At 43.4% G+C, this 20,573-nt stretch overlaps 1 pseudogene; it reads left to right on the top strand.

Annotated features, from left to right (window-relative positions):
* The window catches only part of LOC121545708, a 78,290-nt pseudogene that overhangs the window by 27,470 nt on the left and 30,247 nt on the right, over nt 1-20,573 (top strand).

Raw genomic sequence — 20,573 nt, 5'->3', positions numbered from 1 at the left:
GAGGTTGAACATTTCAGTGAAGACACTTACCAACTGGTCAGTGCATGCTCGGAGTACGCGTCCTGGTAATAAATCTAATTAAATAAATGTATTTTAAAATTTTTGCAATTTTTAGTTGCCACATTATGCCAGTTTCGGGTGGTCTAAATAATGAAATATGATGTCTCATTTGGCTGACTGTATACATTTTCATTTCCTCATTTCACTGAAAACTATTTGTTGTGTTTTCAGACCCAGAACGAAAGATGACCTTAGGGCATACTTCATCTTAGTTCAGGTAACATTTACTCCTTAACTGAACATCTTACTAAGTACTGTATATGCACTAGTACGTTTTGTATTTAAAAGTATGTAAAAGTGTCATTTTATAAAGTGTAAAAAATAATGTTTTCTGTTTCATGCTTTGTTTTTTGTGTCTAATTTATTTTTGAAAAAGCTTGGACTGGTGCAAATGATCAGTAAATCCCTATGTTGTTAAACCGTTAATTTCAGGACAGAAATAAAATGGCTATACTGCTCCCGTCATCAGATTTTTGTTTTCAATTAATCCATGTCATTTCCTGTGGAAAGTGGGTTATTTTGTGCTTTCCAAACCACCACTGCCACAGGCTTAAAGAGACTGTGAGGGTCCCATATACCCAGTAGTATTCTAGCCTCTGGGTTCCACTGAGACTCCTCTGTGGTCGCATGTGAAGTGATACAGAGGCGGCAGTTCTGGCTCACTGGATTCAGTGGCAGGACTACTGTCTGCTCTCGCATCAGTTCTGCAGATGGTTCTGGCTGTAGTGTAGTGAGTCTGCTTTATTTTGTGGTCTTATTTCTGTGTTTTTCATAGTGAGACAGTAGTTCTTTAGATGTCTAGGTGCTTATATAAAGCTGATGGTCTTGTTGGTTCAGAATGTTTCGTTTCAGTGTACTGTGGTAGTGGATGTTAATTTAATACCTACAGTATGCCGTGTCTCTGTTCCTCTTACACCAGAGTACTTTTTACTGCAACAGTAGTTCTGTCTGTTGGTCTAATGCCTAGCTATACGGTACAGTGGGCCAGGCCAAGCAAGACACGCTGGAATCCTTAGGCCTCCTCCCCCTCCATACAGCCCATTGACTCCAGTCATATCTCAGTCAGTCAGTGCACAGCAGTACTGCAACAACTACTCTCTGTGCCCTGAGCTAGCTGTGTGACTAGAGTCGTTGATTTGACTTCACCTATTTCACTTAACCTCAAATCTAGTAACCCTAGTCCTTCTAAGGAAAATGCTGGTGATGTCATTAATTTACCTCCTCAGAACAAATATGTACTTGCTGTAACTAACAGTGTAGGACAATTGTAAACAAGATAGGAAATTGAATACAAAATAGAATTGCTTTAGCCTATCTATAAGTGTAGGTCTATTCTCTTGTTAACGTTAATGTAGAGAACTCGGGTGGTTGATGGACTGGGAGACACACAGCACACATCTGATCAGCCAGATCCTTGATGTCATGTTCCATGTTCTCCATGGAGACAGGTTGAGGTCATTCTGGATTGCTGGAATGTCGTTTTCTTGTGGGATGCTATTTTTTCGGAGAGGCTGAATGTTTTATGGTTTTCGCTGAAGTTCAGTGCATAGAAACCTAATAAACAGACTGGACCATCATCAGCTTTTAAAGCTTTTGCTTGAATCTCTCTTTTCCCTATATTGGTGCTCGTTCCTTTTTTAAGCACACTTCCATTCCATTCTGGATTTTTAATAAAGAGTACATGTGTTTATTTGTTTTCTAGAACCCTCAGTATTCCAGCACCAGTACCTATGTGATCGCCCACCTACTGAGACAGATAGCTGCCCTGTCCGAGGCTGACCACCATTTCCTAGTGCACTGGTTTAAAAAGTAAGTGCAGTCTGCAGTGTGTGTCTTATAAAACATTTTTCATTATAAAACGTTCCATGTGTCTGTTTCACAGTAACACAGCCCACAGTTATGAATGAGTTAAGTAGTGAAGTATTTATGATGTTCATAGAGATGACTCACACCCAGCCTGTATCCAGTTTAAGTATGAGTTGCCCAGTTTCTCCCTGCACATTGTCACAATCGTTGATTAAGTAGTCAGACCAAGGTGCAGCGTGGTATGCGTACATGTTTTATTTACGAATAAACACTTCACAAAAATAACAAACAACGACCCGTGACATTCTATGGGCTATAACGAAACTAGCCAAACAGAAACAAGATCCCACAACCCAGGCAGGAAAACTGGCTGCCTAAGTATGATCCCCAATCAGAGACAACGAGCGACAGCTGCCTCTGATTGGGAATCACACCCGGCCAAACATAGATATACAATCACATAGAATTTCACACCCTGACCAAACTAACTACAGAATAACAGTCTCTCCAGGTCAGGGCGTGACACACATAGTCACACCCAAACAGTACCTTAAGTTGACTATGGCCTGTGGTTACATAAACGAAGTGTGTGTGTGTGTTCCTGTTCCTCCCTCCTCCCCAGACTGACTCCAAGGCATTTCATGGTGGCGCGTCTCCTTCACTTAATCTCCACTCGTCTGTTCCCGGCTCCTCCTGATGAGCTGCCCCCTCTGAACAAGTGCTCCTGGTGGATTCCGGCTGCCACCAAGTTCCTTGGCCTCTTCAATAAGTATTGTCCACAACATCGGGAAAAGGGGATGTTCACAGGGCTCTGGGTACACCGCAGTGCTGCAAAATGAGCACTGTGTAAAACAGTATGTGCTGTAAAACCTGATACTCACACATAGGCTGATGATTGTGGATTACAGGAAAAAAATTAGGACTGAGCAGTGGAACAGGTTGAGAGCTTTAAGTTCCTTGGTGTCCACATCACCAACAAACTATCATGGTCCAAACACACCAAGAGAGTTGTGAAGAGGGCACGACAAAGCCTATTCCCCCTCAGAAGACTAAAAAGAATTGGCATGGGCCCTCAGCTCCTCAAAAAGTTATACAGCTGCACCATCGAGAGCATCCTGATTGGTTGCATCACCGCCTGGTATGGCAACTGCTCGGCCTCCGACCGCAAGGCACTACAGAGGATAGTGCGTACGGCCCAGTACATCATTGGGGCCAAGCTTCCTGCCATCCAGGACCTCTATACCAGGCAGTGTCAGAGGAAGGCCCTAAAAATTGTCAAAACTTCAGTCACCCAAGTCATAGACTGTTCTCTCTGCTACCGCACGGCAAGCGGTACCGGAGCGCCAAGTCTAGGACCAAAAGGTTTCTTAACAGCTTCTACCCTCAAGCCATAAGACTCCTGAATAGCTAATCATGGCTACCTGGACTATTTGCATTTCTCCAAAAAGTACGATCTTTGTCCCCATGTGCTGTTGCAAACCGTAGTCTGGCATTTTTATGGCAGTTTTGGAGCAGTGGCTTCTTCCTTGCTGAGCAGCCTTTCAGGTTATGTCGATATAGGACTTGTTTTACTGTGGATATAGATACTTTTGTACCTGTTTCCTCCAGCATCTTCACAAGGTCTTTTGCTGTTGTTCTGGGATTGATTTGCACTTTTCACACCAAAGTACGTTCATCTCTAGGAGACAGAACACGTCTCCTTCCTGAGCAGTATGACGGCTGCGTGGTCCCATGGTGTTTATACTTGCGTACTATTGTTTGTACAAATGAACGTGGTACCTTCAGGCGTTTGGAAATTGTTCCCAAGGATGAACCAGACTTGTGGAGGTCTACAATTTATTTTCTGAGGTCTTGGCTGATTTCTTTTGATTTTCCCATGATGTCAAGCAAAGAGGCACTGTTTGATGGTAGGCCTTGAAATCCATCCACAGGTACACCTCCAATTTACTCAAATGATGTCAATTAGCCTATCAGAAGCTTTTAAAGCCATGACATCATTTTCTGGAACCGGTGCCCCCGCACATTGACTCTGTACCGGTACCCCCCTGTATATAGCCTCCCTACTGTTATTTTATTTTACTTATCTATTTTTTACTTAACCAACAATGCAGTTTTTAAGAAAATAAAATGTTAAGGGCTTTTAAATAAGCATTTCACTGTAAGGTTTATACCTGTTGTATTCGGCGCATGTGGCAAATAACATTTCATTTGATTTGATTAGGCCTACCAGAAACAGAGCAAAAGTATATTTGTTCAAGGGAGGCTGTAGTTTCAGGTGCTGTCAGGAGGGTGAAGATCAGGGGGGTGAAGTGGTTTTTCATGCATATAGAACCTGGGTAGAGATAATATTTCAGGTGTAAAGTAATTTATAGACGTGTAGATAAACTCTAATGCCATGGTATACCCTGTCCACACCAGACACAGCTAACAGCATATCCACGCCTCCTATAATCTCTTTCACAGACTTCTACAACATCACCTTGGACCACATCGACATCATGGAGCAGTACCACACCTGGCAGAGCCACGGGAACTCCAACAAGTGAGTCACCAGTCTACAGGAGCAACACTCATATCCCATATTCAGAGCCAGGAGTTTTTCCTGACCAGGACATTTTCTGAGCCCTTCTTATAGGCCATAACTTCTTCTTGGTTAAATGTCTTCAATTCTGAACAGAGTTGGGAAGCCCTGCTGGGAAGAATGGAAACCACAGCAAGTCGTTTTCCCATTTCTCTATTAATCAGTATGAGTCAGTGATTGACAGCACATGGTACAGAGAGCAGAACACAATGCACATCAAATATACAGTGCATTCGGAAAGTATTCAGACCTGTTTACTTTTTCCACATTTTGTTACGTTACAGCCTATTTCTAAAATTGATTAAATCGTTTTTTCCCCTCATCAATCTACATACAATACCCCATTTTGACAAAGCAAAAACAGTAAAAAGAAAAATATATAATAATAATTCACATTTACATAAGTATTCAGACCCTTTACTCAGTACTTTGTTGAAGCACCTTTGGCAGCGATTACAGCCTCGAGTCTTCTTGGGTATGACGCTACAAGTTTGACACACCTGTTTTTGGGGAGTTTCTCCCATTCTTCTCTGCAGTTCCTCTCAAGCTATGTCCGATTGGATGGGGAGTGTCGCTGCACAGCTATTTTCAGGTCTCTCCAAAAAGTATTGTTTCTCATGGTCTGAGAGTCCTTTAGGTGCTTTTTGACAAACTCCAAGCGGGCTGTTTTGTGCCTTTTACTGAGGAGTGGCTTCGGTCTGGCCACTCTACCAAAAAGGCCTGATTTGTGGAGAGCTGCAGAGATGGTTGTTCTTCTGGAAGGTTCTCCCATCTCCACAGAGGAACTCTGGAGCACCTCCCTGACCAAGGCCCTTCCCCGATTGCTCAGTTTGGCAGGGCAGCCAGCACTAGGAAGAGTCTTGGTGGTTCCAAACGTCTTCCATTTAAGAATGATGGAAGCCGCTGTGTTCTTGGGGACGTTCAATGCTGCTGAAATGTTTTGGTACCCTTCCCCAGATCTGTGCCTCGACACAATCCTGTCTCGGAGCTCTACGGACAATTCCTTTGACCTCATGGCTCTGTTTTTCTCTGACATGCACTGTCAACTGTGTGTGCCTTTCCAAATCATGCCCAATCAATTGAATTTACTACAGGTGGACTCCAATCAAGTTGTAGAAACATCTCAAGGATGATCAATGGAAACAGGATGCACCTGAGCTCAATTTCGAGTGTCATAGCAAAGGGTCTTAATACTTATGTAAATAAGGTATTTCTGTTTTTTATATTTAATACATTCAAAAAAACTGTTTTTGCTTTGTCATTATTGGATATTGTGTGTAGGCTGATGAGGATAACAATGCCGGGAGGGGGGGCAATGCCGCGGTTTTAGAGGCCCTCTTGGCCGCAGAGACAACATTTGCTGTTTTAAAGCTAATTACCTGCAATTCTACACATTTTGTCATGGGGCAGAGAGAACATTTGACAGTTTTAAAGCTAGTTTCCTGCAATTCTACACATTTGTCTGTCACGCCCTGGCTCTGGGGACACTGTTATGTTGAGCCAGGGTGTGTAGATATATGTGTTTTGTTTCTATGGTGTAAATTCTATGGGTGCTATTTCTATGTTGGCCAGAGTGGCTCCCAATCAGAGGCAACGAGTGTCAGTTGTTGCTGGTTGTCTCTGATTGGGAGCCATATTTAAACAGTCTGTTTTCTTTCGTGTGTGTGGGATCTTGTTCGTGTTGGTTTGTGTTTGACCAGTGACTGTCACGTTATCGTTTTGTTCGTGTATCATAAATAAAGAGTATGTTCGTCTGCAACGCTGCGCCTTGGTCCCCATCTCTTACCGACGATCGTGACAGAAGATCCCACCAAAACGGGACCAAGCAGCGTGTCCAGGAGCCATCGCCAGGGGAATCGCTAGCAGATCTCCGTGGCAACCTCGACTGGGTCAAGCCTAGTGAGGAGCAGAGAGGGTGGACTTGGGAACAGTGGAGGAAGAGTTTCGATTGGGTCAAGCCAAATGAGGAGCTGAATGGCGGGAGTTGGAAGCAGAAGAGCGAGAGTTGGGCGAGAACTATAGAGGCCTGGCCCACGGGGAAGAGAGACCCCCAGAAAATTTTTAGGGGGGGGCTCACGACGTCGGGGCAGCAGGAGGCTGCGATAGAGCGGTCCAGCGGGTTGGCGGAGGAGGCCGCCAGGTTACGGGGGCCACTGGTCAAAGAAGGGAAGGAAGGTGTAGAGGCACGGCGAGAGGTACTGGGGTGTGTTACCAGTCCGGTCCGGCCCGTTCCAGATCCCGGTGTAGGGCCAGTGGTGTGTGTCCCCATTACGGTCCGGTCTGTTCCTGCTCCCCGCACCAAGTCTACGGTGCGCGTCGCCAGCCCAGCCCGGCCTGTTCCTGCCCCTCGCACCAAGCCTACGGTGCGCGTCGCCAGCTCGGCCCGGCCTGTTCCTGCTCCCCGCACCAAGCCTAGGGTGCGCGTCGCCAGCCCGGTCCGGCCTGTTCCTGCCACTCGCACCAAGTCAGGGGTGCGAGTCGTCAGCCCGGTCCAGGCCGTTCCTGCTCCACGCACCAAGCCAGGGGTGCGTATCGTCAGCCCGGTTCGGCCCGTTGCTGCTCCACGCACTAAGCCAGGGGTGCGCATCGTCAGCCCGGTCCGGTCCGTTCCTGCTCCACGCACCAAGCCAGGGGTGCGCATCGTCAGCCCGGTCCGGTCCGTTCCTGCTCCACGCACCAAGCCAGGGGTGCGCATCGTCAGCCCGGTCCGGTCCGCTCCTGCTTCCCGCACCAAGCCTATGGTGCGCATCGCCAGCCCGGTCCGGCCCGCTCCTGCTCCTCACACCAAGCCAGTGGTGTGCGTCGTCAGTCCAGCACGGCCCGTGCCTGTTCTCCACACCAAGCCAGTGGTGGGCGTCGTCAGTCCGGCACGGCCCGTGCCTGTTCCACTGGTGCCTGGTTCGGCACCGGTCAGATGCCTTACGCCGGAGCTAGAGCAATCCGCTCCATCAGTGTGCAGTCCAGCTCCGGCCAGCGGGGCCAGACCGGACCAGGGGTACTTTGGGGGGTTGGAGAGGGAGTGGGGATCAGGCCCGGAGCCGGATCCGCCGCCTAGGCGGAGTGCCCACCCGGTCCCTCCCCTGTGGTATTTGGTTGACGCGGTCGGAGTCCGCGCCTTTAGGGGGGGTTACTGTCACGCCCTGGCTCTGGGGACACTGTTATGTTGAGCCAGGGTGTGTAGATCTATGTGTTTTGTTTCTATGGTGTAAATTCTATGGGTGCTATTTCTATGTTGGCCAGAGTGGCTCCCAATCAGAGGCAACAAGTGTCAGTTGTTGCTGGTTGTCTCTGATTGGGAGCCATATTTAAACAGTCTGTTTTCTTTCGTGTGTGTGGGATCTTGTTCGTGTTGGTTTGTGTTTGACCAGTGACTGTCACGTTATCGTTTTGTTCGTGTATCATAAATAAAGAGTATGTTCATCTGCAACGCTGCGCCTTGGTCCTCATCTCTTACCGACGATCGTGACATTGTCATGGGGCTGATGAGACATAAATTGCAGTTTCAATGCTAAGTTCCTGCAATTATACACATTTTGCCATGGCTTATCAAATTTCAGAGAGAATCCATATATTTCTTAAAACCCATGCAAGATTTATCAAATATTTCTCTCTCTCATTTCAGATACTGTATGCAATGCAATGGAAAGTAAATCAGCTTTTATTTAAATCTCAGCAGAATTAGAATATTAGCCATTAAGCCACATTCACACTGCCAATAAAAACATAATAACTGTGAGTGTGCTTGTGCTTGTTGCTTTTGGAGGCACGGAGTCTCTTTCTCCTTCTCTCTCAGTCCTCCAAGCTGAGTTATTCTTCTTTCCATACATTTTAGAAGTGCGGGCTGCTTGCCTAGACTAAATTTAAACTGTGGCCCGCTCATTAAACAATGGGAAACCATCCCATCTACTGTACACTCAACTGCTTTTTTTGTGTGTCAGAAAGTTAATGTCAGCTTTTCATAGCCGAGCTGTGAAAGGCACAATACTGTTTCAAGTTTGAAGGTCAGTGTTTTCATCTGGTTAAGGAATGCTGCTGAATGCACCTGGGAATGTTTTCAGTCTACTTTTAGAATACTACTATATAAAATATCATTAGAGTAGACATTGAATAGACGTTTGTGTTACATTAGGCCTATGGAGGGGTTTTCCCAGTCCCATTTATGCCCCTTTCACTGGATTAAATATCAAACCTGTTTGTTTTTTCAGGCATGTTCACCTACTTGAAGGTTTCCTGTTGTCATTGGTTCAGCAGCTGGAAGTGTGACAACTACTCAGAGTTTCAATTGGTCGGGACTGTATCCTTTCATTCCTAACCCAGGAATTACTGTGTCAACGTTTTCAGATATACAGCAGTCTGCACCACACACACAACAGATGAGTCAATGCTGGAAAACCACACTGGAGAAACAGATACTTTAATGTATTTTTGATGCTATAAATCTGTCTAACCATTGCAAAAAGTGCATACATCTCCAATATCTGCTTATTATCTATCTATATTTCATAGGACTTATGTAAACCACTTTTGCGAGACATGAACAATAACAGAATCTTCATGATATAATGTCAAGCATGATGTTTCCTGCGTTCAATAAGTAAGAGATACAAAAAAGTACAATTTCAAACCACTGAACATTAGGTGGCAGTGGCCACCTAATCATTATATTGACCTAATCATTAATATGTCATGTCAGTGTAAGCCAACGTTATCTGACATAACTTTCTTAGGGTTGTCCTCTTTTCTTTTCTTTTTTTTCACCTTTATTTAACCAGGTAGGCCAGTTGAGAACAGGTTCTCATTTACAACTGCGACCTGGCCAAGATAAAGCAAAGCAGTGCAATAAAAACAACACAGAGTTACATATGGGGTAAAAAAACATAAAGTCAAAAATACAACAGAAAATATATATACAGTGTGTGCAAATGTAGCAAGTTATGGAGGTAAGGCAATAAATAGGCTATAGTGCAAAATAATTACAATAGTATTAACACTGGAATGCTAGATGTGCAAGAGATTATGTGCAAATAGAGATACTGGGGTGCAAAAGAGCAAAATAAATAACAATATAGGGATGAAGTAGTTGGGTGGGCTAATTTCAGATGGGCTGTGTACAGGTGCAGTGATCGGTAAGGTGCTCTGACAACTGATGCTTAAAGTTAGTGAGGGAGATAAGAGTCTCCAGCTTCAGAGATTTTTGCAATTCGTTCCAGTCATTGGCAGCAGAGAACTGGAAGGAATGGCGGCCAAAGGAGGTGTTGGCTTTGGGAATGACCAGTGAGATATACCTGCTGGAGCGCAGACTACGGGTGGGTACTGCTATGGTGACCAATGAGCTAAGATAAGGCGGGGATTTGCCTAGCAGTGATTTATAGATGTCCTGGAGCCGGTATCCAGATTGTCATACCTTCATACTGACCTTGTGCCATACCGAGATATATTCGGTAATACCGGAACTGAACACAAGGGGCACGATTAAAAAACCCCACTGAGCTATTGTAATCCTAAAGTTAGCAATGCTAACAAGTACATGTAAAATCCCATAGAGAATGCTAACTGAATGCTAGCTAAATGCTAACGAGCACATTGCGAACATTTTATACAGTCTGACCTAAACTATTTGCAAGACAGACATCCAAGCTCATAAAGTTATACAAGTAACTCAAAAATGCTACTCACAGTGTGCTTCATGCACAAAACAAATATTAGACAGCAAGGCTCTTGATCAATGATGGAATTTTGTAAGAAGCTAACCACTTAGCTAGATAGCTAACTAGCAACTAAATTATGAGCAAACCAAATGCACAACTGCAGAGCATTTAGCAAATTTTAGAGAGTTAACTTAATAGTTATAAGATACACTACATGGCCAAAAGTATGCGGACACGTGCTCATCGAATATCTCATTCCAAAATCATGGGCATTAATATGGTGTTGCTCCCCCATTTGCTGCTATAACACCCTCCACTCTTCTGGGAAGACTTTCCACTAAATGTTGGAACATTGCTGTGGGGACTTGCTTCTATTCAGCCACGAGCATTAGTCAGGTTGGGCACTGATGTTGGCTGATTAGGCCTGGCTCGCAGTCGGCGTTCCAATTCATCCCAAAGGTGTTAGATGAGGTTGAGGCCAGTCAAGTTCTTCCACACCGATCTAACAAACCATTTCTGTATGGACCTCGCTTTGTGCACGGGGGCATTGTCATGATGAAACAGGAAAGGGCCTTCCCCAAACTGTTGCCACAAAGTTGGAAGCACAGAATCGTCTAGAATGTCATTGTATGCTGTAGCGTTAAGATTTCCCTTCACTGGAGTTAAGGGGCTTAGCCCGAACCATGAAAAACAGCCCCTGACCATTATTCCTCCACCAAACTTTACAGTTGGCACTATGCATTGGGGCAGGTAGTGTTCTCCTGGCATCTGCCAAACCCAGATTCGTCTGTCGGACTGCCAGATGGTGAAGCGTGATTCATCAATCCAGAGAACGTGTTTCCACTGCTCCAGAGTCCAATGGCGGCGATCTTTACACCACTCCAGCCGATACTTGGCATTGCGTATGGTGATGTTAGGCTTGTGTGAGGCTGCTCGGCCTTGGAAACCCATTTCATTAAGCTCCCGACAAACAGTTCTTGAGCTGACGTTGCTTCCAGAGGCAGTTTGGAACTCAGTAGAGAGTGTTGCAAACGAGGACACAGAAACCACTGTTCTGCGATTGGTCGGCCTGGTGTGCGTCTGCCTTGTAGTGGGATGTCACAATCAATCAATTAAAAAGTAGATACAAATATTCAAATTTAATACAAAACTTAAAATAAATAGTTTCAGCGGTATTGACTGTATTGAAAAAACATTTTCAAACGTATTTTATAAAGCCCTTTTTCAAATCAGCAGTTGTCACAGTGCTTTACAGATACCCAGCCTAAAAACCCAAAGAACAAGCGATGCAGAAGCACAGTTGCTAGGAAAAACTCTCTAGAAGGCTGGAACATAGGAAGAAACCTAGAGAGGAACCAGGCGCCGAGGGGTGGCAAGTCCTCTTCTGGCTGTACCGGGTAGAAATTGAAAGGGATAGTGTAAGATTTTGTCACTCACGCCCTTTTTACTTGCCCAGAGTCAGATGAACTCATGGATACTATTTTTATGTCTCTGCTTGCAGTTTGAATGAAGTTGAAGGTAGCTTTGTGAGCCATTGCTAACTAGCTGTTCCCATAGCCTTCCAGTCATTGCGGTAACACTAGTTAGCAACTTCCTTCAAACTGCACGCAGAGACATAAAAATGGTATCCATGCGTTAATCTGACTCTGGGTAAGTAGAAAAGATTTTGTGAACTTTCACCTCAGTAGTTGGAATCATATCAAAGATTTTGAGTGAGTTGACCTTGTTTCTCAGCCCTCTGAATAGCATTCTGTCAACATCTAGTCCAGTTTATAGAATATTCTTTAGTGCAGCATCTCTGTTTTCATTAACTGCCATAGTGTGACAATTAATTAAAGTAAATTACATGAGTGTGTTTTCAAGAGATGGCAATAGAAAGTAGTAAAGAAATTGAGTGAATAAGTTTTTCCTTATGTGTGTTTCAAGGGAGGGATGTATTAATACATTGGAAAGTTGATCATATCCAGTTTATTCCTACCTACAGGTGAGCTGGGGCTTGTCAAAGCTCTGTGTTACATAACATCAGCCTGTGACTAGCGACCTAGCAGGGCTGTGTGCAAGCTAAGTGCTAAACTAGCCAACCTGTTCCCATAGTCATCGCAGTCTGTCAGGTGGTCATGGAAAGAGCCAGGTTACAGAACAGGCCGAGAGTTAAAGCTCTGAGACTACATCTGAATCCCTCTTCCACTATAAAGCTCAAGGCAGTAAAAGGCAGCATGTCAAATAAAAGCCAGATGGATGAGGAAGGCCCCTCTTATAGCTCACAGTTTGGTCTTTGATAAGGACGGTGGATCACAGCCACTTACCTCAGTTTTTTTTTTACATTGACAGTGTGCATGTTTCAGTGATGTTACAGTTACGTTTTGTACAGTGCCGTTCTTACTTTGTGCATGTTGCTTGGAATTTGTACACGTTGCAATAGTATTGTGCTGGAAATGAGCCTGCATATTGCTTTCACTTCCAATGAGATGGGTAGAGACACGTTGCAAAATGAGACTACAGGGACAGGGAGAGATTCAGAGGAGAGCTATTCAGAGAGAGAGTGAGAGGGAGATTTTGACATAGAGACAGCTGAAGACAGCCGGTTGTCCTGGCATTACCTCTGATTGCCCTGGGGCCAGAGATGCAATGTCAAGTAGTCAGTCTGTCAGCTCCTGTACTGATATAGCCTGGCAGGCTACTGTACCACTCTCTCAAAGCACATTGTACAGCACATTTATGTGTAATACAGTATGTTCCCTATAGCCTACTATTAAGTCTTTGCCCTCAAACTCCCCAAAATAAACGTGTGAAGCTCCTTCCCTTTGTTTATTTTGTTTATTTCTTTATTTCACCTTTATTTAACTAGGTAGGCCAGTTGAGAACAAGTTCTCATTTACAACTGTGACCACGCCAAGATAAAGCATAGCAGTGCGATAAAAACAACAACAACACAGAGTTACACATGGGATAAACAAAAACATACAGTCAATAACACAATAGAAAATCTATATACAGTGTGTGCAAATGTAGTAAGTTATGGAGGTAAGGCAATAAATAGGACATAGTGCAAAATAATTACAATTTAGTATTAACACTGGAGTGATAGATGTGCAGAAGATTATGTGCAAATAGAGATACTGGGGTGCAAATGAGCAAAATAAATAACAATATGGGGATGAGGTAGTTGGGTGGGCTAATTACAGATGGGCTGTGTACAGGTGCAGTGATCGGTAAGCTGCTCTGACAACTGATGCTTAAAGTTAGTGAGGGAGATAAGAGTCTCCAGCTTCAGAGATGTTTGCAGTTCGTTCCAGTCATTAGCAGCAGAAAACTGGAAGGAGTGGCGGCCAAAGGAGGTGTTGGCTTTGGGGATGACCAGTGAGATATACCTGCTGGAGCGCACACTATGGGTGGGTGTTGCTATGTTGACCAATGAGCTAAGATAAGGTGGGGATTTGCCTAGCAGTGATTTATAGATGACCTGGAGCCAGTGGGTTTGGCGATGAATATGTAGTGAGGGCCAGCCAACGAGAGCGTACAGGTCACAATGGTGGGTAGTATATGGGGCTTTGGTGACAAAACGGATGGCACTGTGATAGACTACATCCAATTTGCTGAGGAGAGTGTTGGAGGCTATTTTGAAAATGACATCCCCGAAGTCAAGGATCGGTAGGATAGTCCGTTTTACGAGGGCATGTTTGGCAGCATGAGTGAAGGAGGCTTTGTTGCAAAATAGGAAGCCAATTCTAGATTTACTTTGGATTGGAGATGCTTAATGTGAGTCTAGAAGGAGAGTTTACGGTCTAACCAGACACCTAGGTATTTGTAGTTGTCCACATACTCTAAGTCAGACCCGCCGAGAGTAGTGATTCTAGGCGGGTGCAAGCAGCATTCGATTGAAGAGCATGCATTTAGTTTTACTAGCGTTTAAGAGCAGTTGGAGGCTACGGAAGGAGTGTTGTATGGCATTGAAGCTCGTTTGGAGGTTTGTTAACACAGTGTCCAATGAAGGGCCAGATGTATACAAAATGGTGTCGTCTGCGTAGAGGTGGATCTGAGAGTCACCAGCAGCAAGAGCGACATCATTGATATACACAGAGAATCGAGTCGGGCCGAGAATTGAACCCTGTGGCACCCCCATCGAGACTGCCAGAGGTCCAGACAACAGGCCCTCCGATTTGACACATTGAACTCTATCTGAGAAGTAGTTGGTGAACCAGGCGAGGAAGTCATTTGAGAAACCAAGGCTATTTAGTCTGCCAAGAAGAATGCAGTGATTGACAGTATCGAAAGCCTTGGCCAGGTCGATGAAGACGGCTGCAGAGTACTGTCTTTTATCGAACGCGGTTATAATATAATTTAGGACCTTGAGCGTGGCTGAGGTGCACCCATGACCAGTCGGAAACCAGATTGCATAGCGGAGAAGGTACGGTGGGATTCGAAATGGTTGGTGATCTGTTTGTTAACTTGGCTTTCAAATACTTTCGAAAGGCAGGGCAGGAGGGATATAGGTCTGTAACAGTTTGGATGTAGAGTGTCACCCCCTTTGAAGAGGGGGATGACTGCGGCAGCTTTCCAATCTCTGGGGATCTCTGTAGCTCTATTGGTAGAGCATGGTGCTTGTAACGCCAGGGTAGTGGGTTCGATCCCCGGGACCACCCATACGTAAAAATGTATGCACACATGACTGTAAGTCGCTTTGGATAAAAGCGTCTGCTAAATGGCATATTATTATTATTATTATTATTATTATTATTATTATTATTATTATTATCTCAGATGATACCAAAGAGAGGTTGAACAGGCTAGTAATAGGGGTTGCTACAATTTTGGCGGCTAATTTTAGAAAGAAAGGGTCCAGATTGTCTAGCCCAGCTGATTTGTAGCGGTCCAGATTTTGCAGCTCTTTCAGAACAAAATACAATCAAAAATGTCCACATTCAGGCTGGTCGACCCATCGGACCCTCCTGTGGATTCTCTCTATCCTTGCCTAGACCCCATGTCCCTAAGCATCCACGAAATAAACAAAAACATCTGAGATCCCCACATGTACCCAATAACAGCAAATATCATTCTACAAAAATTAATACAGAAAGAATATGACACAAATTATGTATTACACATGCAAATATGTCTATATATCATTGCAGACACTGGAATGTAGTCCACTGCACTTCATCTCCTCAGCAGTGTCGACTTCCAATGCAACGTCGATGATGTAATCTGAACATTTCCACACCTTCCTTGTTCCACTTCCTCCAGTCCATTCATATTCTCCTTTCATATTGTCCATGTTTGAGTATTTGAATCCCCTCTACATATTCCCCCATATGCTTCTGGAAGAAAAGAAAAGACCAAACAGTATATTTTGCAAAACAACACATTCAAATTAAAACATCAATATCAACTAAAAATATAAAAATGATATATACAATGAATCACATACCATTTCCCCCCTTTGATTCATAACAAAATACTAAAATCACACTAATATTTAAAAACATTTGAAAAATGATCGGATATTCAAAATTGATATCTATCTATCAATACTCCTTTGAGTCTTGACAGAAGGTTAAACCCTCTTATCGTTTCATTCGCAAAACCCTTCAAATTATAGGTAATGTTATCTATGTTATCTTCCCAAATTTTACACCATACCATGGAAAAATCCCCACTTCTCTCTTAGACTTATCCTCCAATGATAGGCTTCCCAGACTATGAAACTTCTCTCTTTCAGAATCAGATGTATCTCTTTCCCCTTGCTACCCCTCTTTTAATTTTAAAACCTCATATGGAAGCTTCAACATCGACATGTAACAACATCCTGTCCATCCATAGGGTCAGAATATATACGCTTTATCACCACAAACCCACCAAATATCTCTAAAATTCCCAATAGTCACATTACCAGGCAAAAGCTGATCTTTCACCATCAAAGTCCTGCTCTTCTTACTAACTGGAACATAAAAAGTTACATTATATTTCTCATTACTAACCTTATGTTCATGCTTACCCAAAGTCATCATATAATCATCACAATCTGATATTCCCATAAACATCCCCTTTCCATCATATGTTTTATTAGAACTGTAGTGTATTAGGATTATGCCTTTGTTAAATGTTTTTCATGAAGAAATGGAATGTGGTTTATGTTAGTTCAAAAGTAGTCAGTTGTAGGGTGAGACAGGGGAGACCGGTGATTGGACGGAAGAGGGAGCAACCCATATTCTGCCATTGTTTATACGTATGAGCTAGACAAAGAGGGGGTCAGAGGCATTCAGATTAATTTGGGACGGTGCTTCTCCAGACACCGCGGGTCTGTAACTTATGCTGTAAACTTGTGATGAATAAAAGCTTCTAATCAAGGTGCAGCCTAAGCGGACTCTTTGTTTGACAGCAACAACCACCAACAGCCGACGGGACACGACATAATGGGGGCTCGTCCGGGATACTGATTGCATCATTCTTGGTTCCCTTCCTGAGTCGCGAGTTGACTACTGCTCAAGCCGGCTTTAAAGGTGAGATTTCTCACACAATTTGGGCATTAGTTCTTTCGATGGCTCATTAAGGGGATGGGAAGGGTGTACCGTTAAAATTACTTGGGTCGGTGTTGTTGATGTGGTGCTATTGCGGTCGACTAGGAGTCTGTCATAATTATTCTAAAATGTGGTTGCATTGGTAAACGGCAAATAATAGGAAGTCTAGAACAATTGATTGGTAGTGAATAAAGGCAGGAATACGTATACATTAGGGCATTGTGAATCTGATAAAGACCCCAGGGGGGCCATCATATAGGATGGGCCATAAATCCTGATTATGCATTCTGTGTTTCAGGTTAGTTCTGGGAACTATGAGGTGGACGGTTATATTGTAAGTTATTCTCATCTTGTAGCCGACGGGGTATCTGCTTGGGGGAACCGCTCATATAATATCCATAACTCACAGCAGCATAAAGTTAGAAGAAACAAGGAAAATAATTTAGGCACAATGCAGGGTTTCTGGTTACATTTTGCACGCCACATGATAAATGCTAATGCTAATGCAAAATGCTGGTTCAGGCCATATTGTACATAGCGGCTAATGCTAAATGCTAAGGCTAAATGCTAATTGTGTTGCGTGCTACATGCTAACGGGTGTCCTTAGAGGTCCCATTGCGATGGAATAACCCTCTTAAATGTGTTTGTGTGTGTGGAAGTCAGAGTTCTACGCAAATGTGAGCTCTGTTAAGTGTTATTGTCTGACTATAAGTGTAAAATAGAGAACTGAGGTAGAATGCTGGCGTTCTATTGTTTGGCAATCGTATTGTTAAATGGATTTGCGCATGCGCTTGATTTTACGGCGCTAAAACTACAACACGAGGGGATTTGCTAAAACTACAACACGGGATTGTGGGTAAAGTGTCATATTTCTGTGGGGCTGCGTGCTGCAGGGGGAGACAGAGAAATAGCCACAGACAAGAGAGATTTGGACACGAATCTTCTAATCGTTAAAGTGACTGTTGTTCGAAAATGAATAATAATAATATTAAATTAAATTGAAAGACGATTAAAATAAATAAAAATTTAATAAAAATGTTATTGAGCTATTTAGTCCTGAATTAAGTCTTATAGCGAATATGAGTGGGGGAATATTGAATGTGGATAACTTAGTTAAGTGTATAAACTTTAAATGCTTGTCTGTCCCGTTTTGTTCCCTTGTCATATGAGAAGCGATAGGACGAGAGCAGAGGAGAGAGAGAGGAGGGGCTGACGTGCGTCACGTGACAAGGTGTGACGCAGGCAGAGGATCAGTCAAAATCAGGCCAGTGCTTTTTTGTTGACAAATCTTCCCCTACAGGATATTTGATGTTATGACAATTTCTCAGACGCTTGGCAACAGACTGATCATTTGAATAAAATTTGCATTTTGGAGTCTCTTTGCATCACTGGGCTGGATTAGGGGTTCGGTTGGATATCAAGTACTGACATTATTCTGTGCAATTAAGATACTTGGGTGCATATTAAACAATGGAATTTATGAGTATTGTAGGGGTGTAGGATTGGAAGTCTTTGGTTTTTGGGATTGCTGTGAAGTTGACTACTTGTATTTACTGTCCGGATGGGTTGTGGTAAGATAGCCACTAATTGATAAATTGGTAAGATAGGAAATAGAAATAAAAAATTGGTTTTAATAGATTTTTTTTAATATAATTTTTTATTTTAATTAGAAATATTTTTTGAATAAAAATTTTAATTGAATTTTTTAATATTCATATTTTTCAGTGTTCCACTTAGTGTAGAGAGTCAGAATTTATTTGGGTTCACATATAAGGGACAATTCTATGAGTACAGTAGAATGCCACAGGGGTACCAGCATTCTCCTCATATCTTCAATAAAGTACTGAAGGAGGATTTGGTAGGGATAGATCAGATATTGCAGAGCACTGTCATTCAGTACGTGGATGATATAATGGTTTGCTCACAAAATAATGAAACATGTCATAGAGACTCAATTCAATTACTACAGGTATTGGCAGAAAAGGGGCATAAGGTTTCACAGAAAAAGCTGCAATATTGCCAGGAGAAAGTTGTGTATTTAGGTCAAAACATAACGCATGGCCACAGAAATATTTCGGACAGGCAAGTGGAAACTATTCGTAAGGCTCCAAAGCCTAGAACGGTCAGAGAGATTATGACATTTCTGGGTATTGCTGGTTATTCCTCAGCTTGGGTAGAGGGTTATACTAGTTTGATGGCACCTTTAAGAGCTATGGTTAGGGGTACTGAGAGTGGTCAACTCCATAGCAATCTTTCCTGGACACAGGAAGGCCATGTGGCATTTGAAACGATCAAACAGAGGTTGCAGGAGGCACCTGCACTTACACTACCAGATTACTCAAAGAACTTTTTGCTATATGTGTCTACTTCTACTGGAGGTAGATATGCGTGTGCGGTTCTTTGTCAACCGACAGGCACGGGGACGAATCCTCAGCCTATTTCCTACTACTCTACTGCTTATTCAGAGGTAGAACTAGGGTTACCACTGTGCTACAGAGCAATGGTGGGAGCATACTCAATGTATGACAAAGCATCATCGGTCACGATGGGCTACCCAGTAACAATTCTTACCCATCATAGTCTCAGAAATCTTCTGAACTATGGGAAATATACATTGACTATGCCTAGGCTCAGAGACTATCATAGGCTCTTAGAGCAGGAAGATGTCACCCTAGTGAGGTGTGATACAGTAAATCCAGCCGAGAGTTTACCAACTTCAGAGGATGGTGAGCCACATGATTGTGTCCAAGAAGCAGAGAGATATTCGAGGCTTAGATCAGATTTACAAGCCTTTCCATTACGTGAGGCAGACCTGGAGTATTGGACGGATGGGTCTTGTTATCGGGTGGGAGATAAATTATGTGCTGGTTATGCAGTAGTTAGAGGCAGAGGAACGGGATTTGTTGTGGAAAAGGTTGAAGTAATACCACAGCCTGCGTCTGCACAACTTGCTGAACTTGTGGGGCTAACAGAAGCATGTTTGTTAGCAGAAGGAAAGCGAGTAACGATATACACTGATTCAGCATATGCACATAGTGTATGTCATTTGTTTGGGGCAGTATGGAAAGGTCGAGGGTTTAAGAAAATGGATGGTTCTCCGATACAACATCATGCGCAAATAATGAAACTGTTGCATGCTATGATGAAGCCTAAAGAGATAGCGATAGCTAAGTGTGCAGCTCACAAGACAGATATGTCAAGAGTGACACAAGGGAACAAAGCTGCTGATGAAGCTGCAAAAGCCGTCGCAGGAGCGGATAAATTGGGAAAAGTTTTTCTGGTCACTCATGTAGTGGACTTGGAAGACAAAATTACGCTTCAGGATGTAATTTTGATGCAAGAAGCTGCTTCTATGATCGACAAACAGCTATGGCTAGACCGAGGAGCGGTCAAAGATGCTACTGGTCTGTGGAGAAACCATGAGGGGTTGATAGTAGCGCCTCTAGACCTCTTAGGTCTGATGATTCAGGAAGCACATGGGTTAGCTCATGTTGCAAGGGGGGAGGTTAACAGAAAGATCACAAAGGAATATGGTTTTTGGGCTCCATATTTGTTTGAACAAATTGATTATATGATAGGAAGGTGCACTATCTGTCTTAAAAATAATGTTCGAAGAGGGATAACTGTTCATCCAGGTTACATTCCTACACCAAGGGGTCCTATGCGTGAGTTGGTTATTGACTTTGTTGATATGATAAAACCAGTTGATGGGAAAAGATACATGTTGGTGGTTGTAGATAGATTTTCACGATGGACGGAAGCTTGTCCAACCAAGCGTAAGGATGCTCAGTCGGTTGCCAAGTTCTTGTGTAAAGAAGTCATAAGCAGGCGGGGATTACCCGATCGAATATCCTCAGACAATGGAAGGGAATTTGTGGATAAATCAGTTAAATTGATGTTGCAAAAATTGGGAATTAAGCAACGTCTTGGAGCAGTTTATCACCCACAAAGTCAAGGGAT

The sequence above is a fragment of the Coregonus clupeaformis genome, chromosome 1 (genome assembly GCF_020615455.1).
Source record: "Coregonus clupeaformis isolate EN_2021a chromosome 1, ASM2061545v1, whole genome shotgun sequence".
NCBI classification, from domain to species: Eukaryota; Metazoa; Chordata; class Actinopteri; order Salmoniformes; family Salmonidae; genus Coregonus; species Coregonus clupeaformis.
The sequence above is the reverse complement of the archived record's forward strand: the minus strand, read 5'-3'. Positions and strand labels throughout refer to the sequence as shown.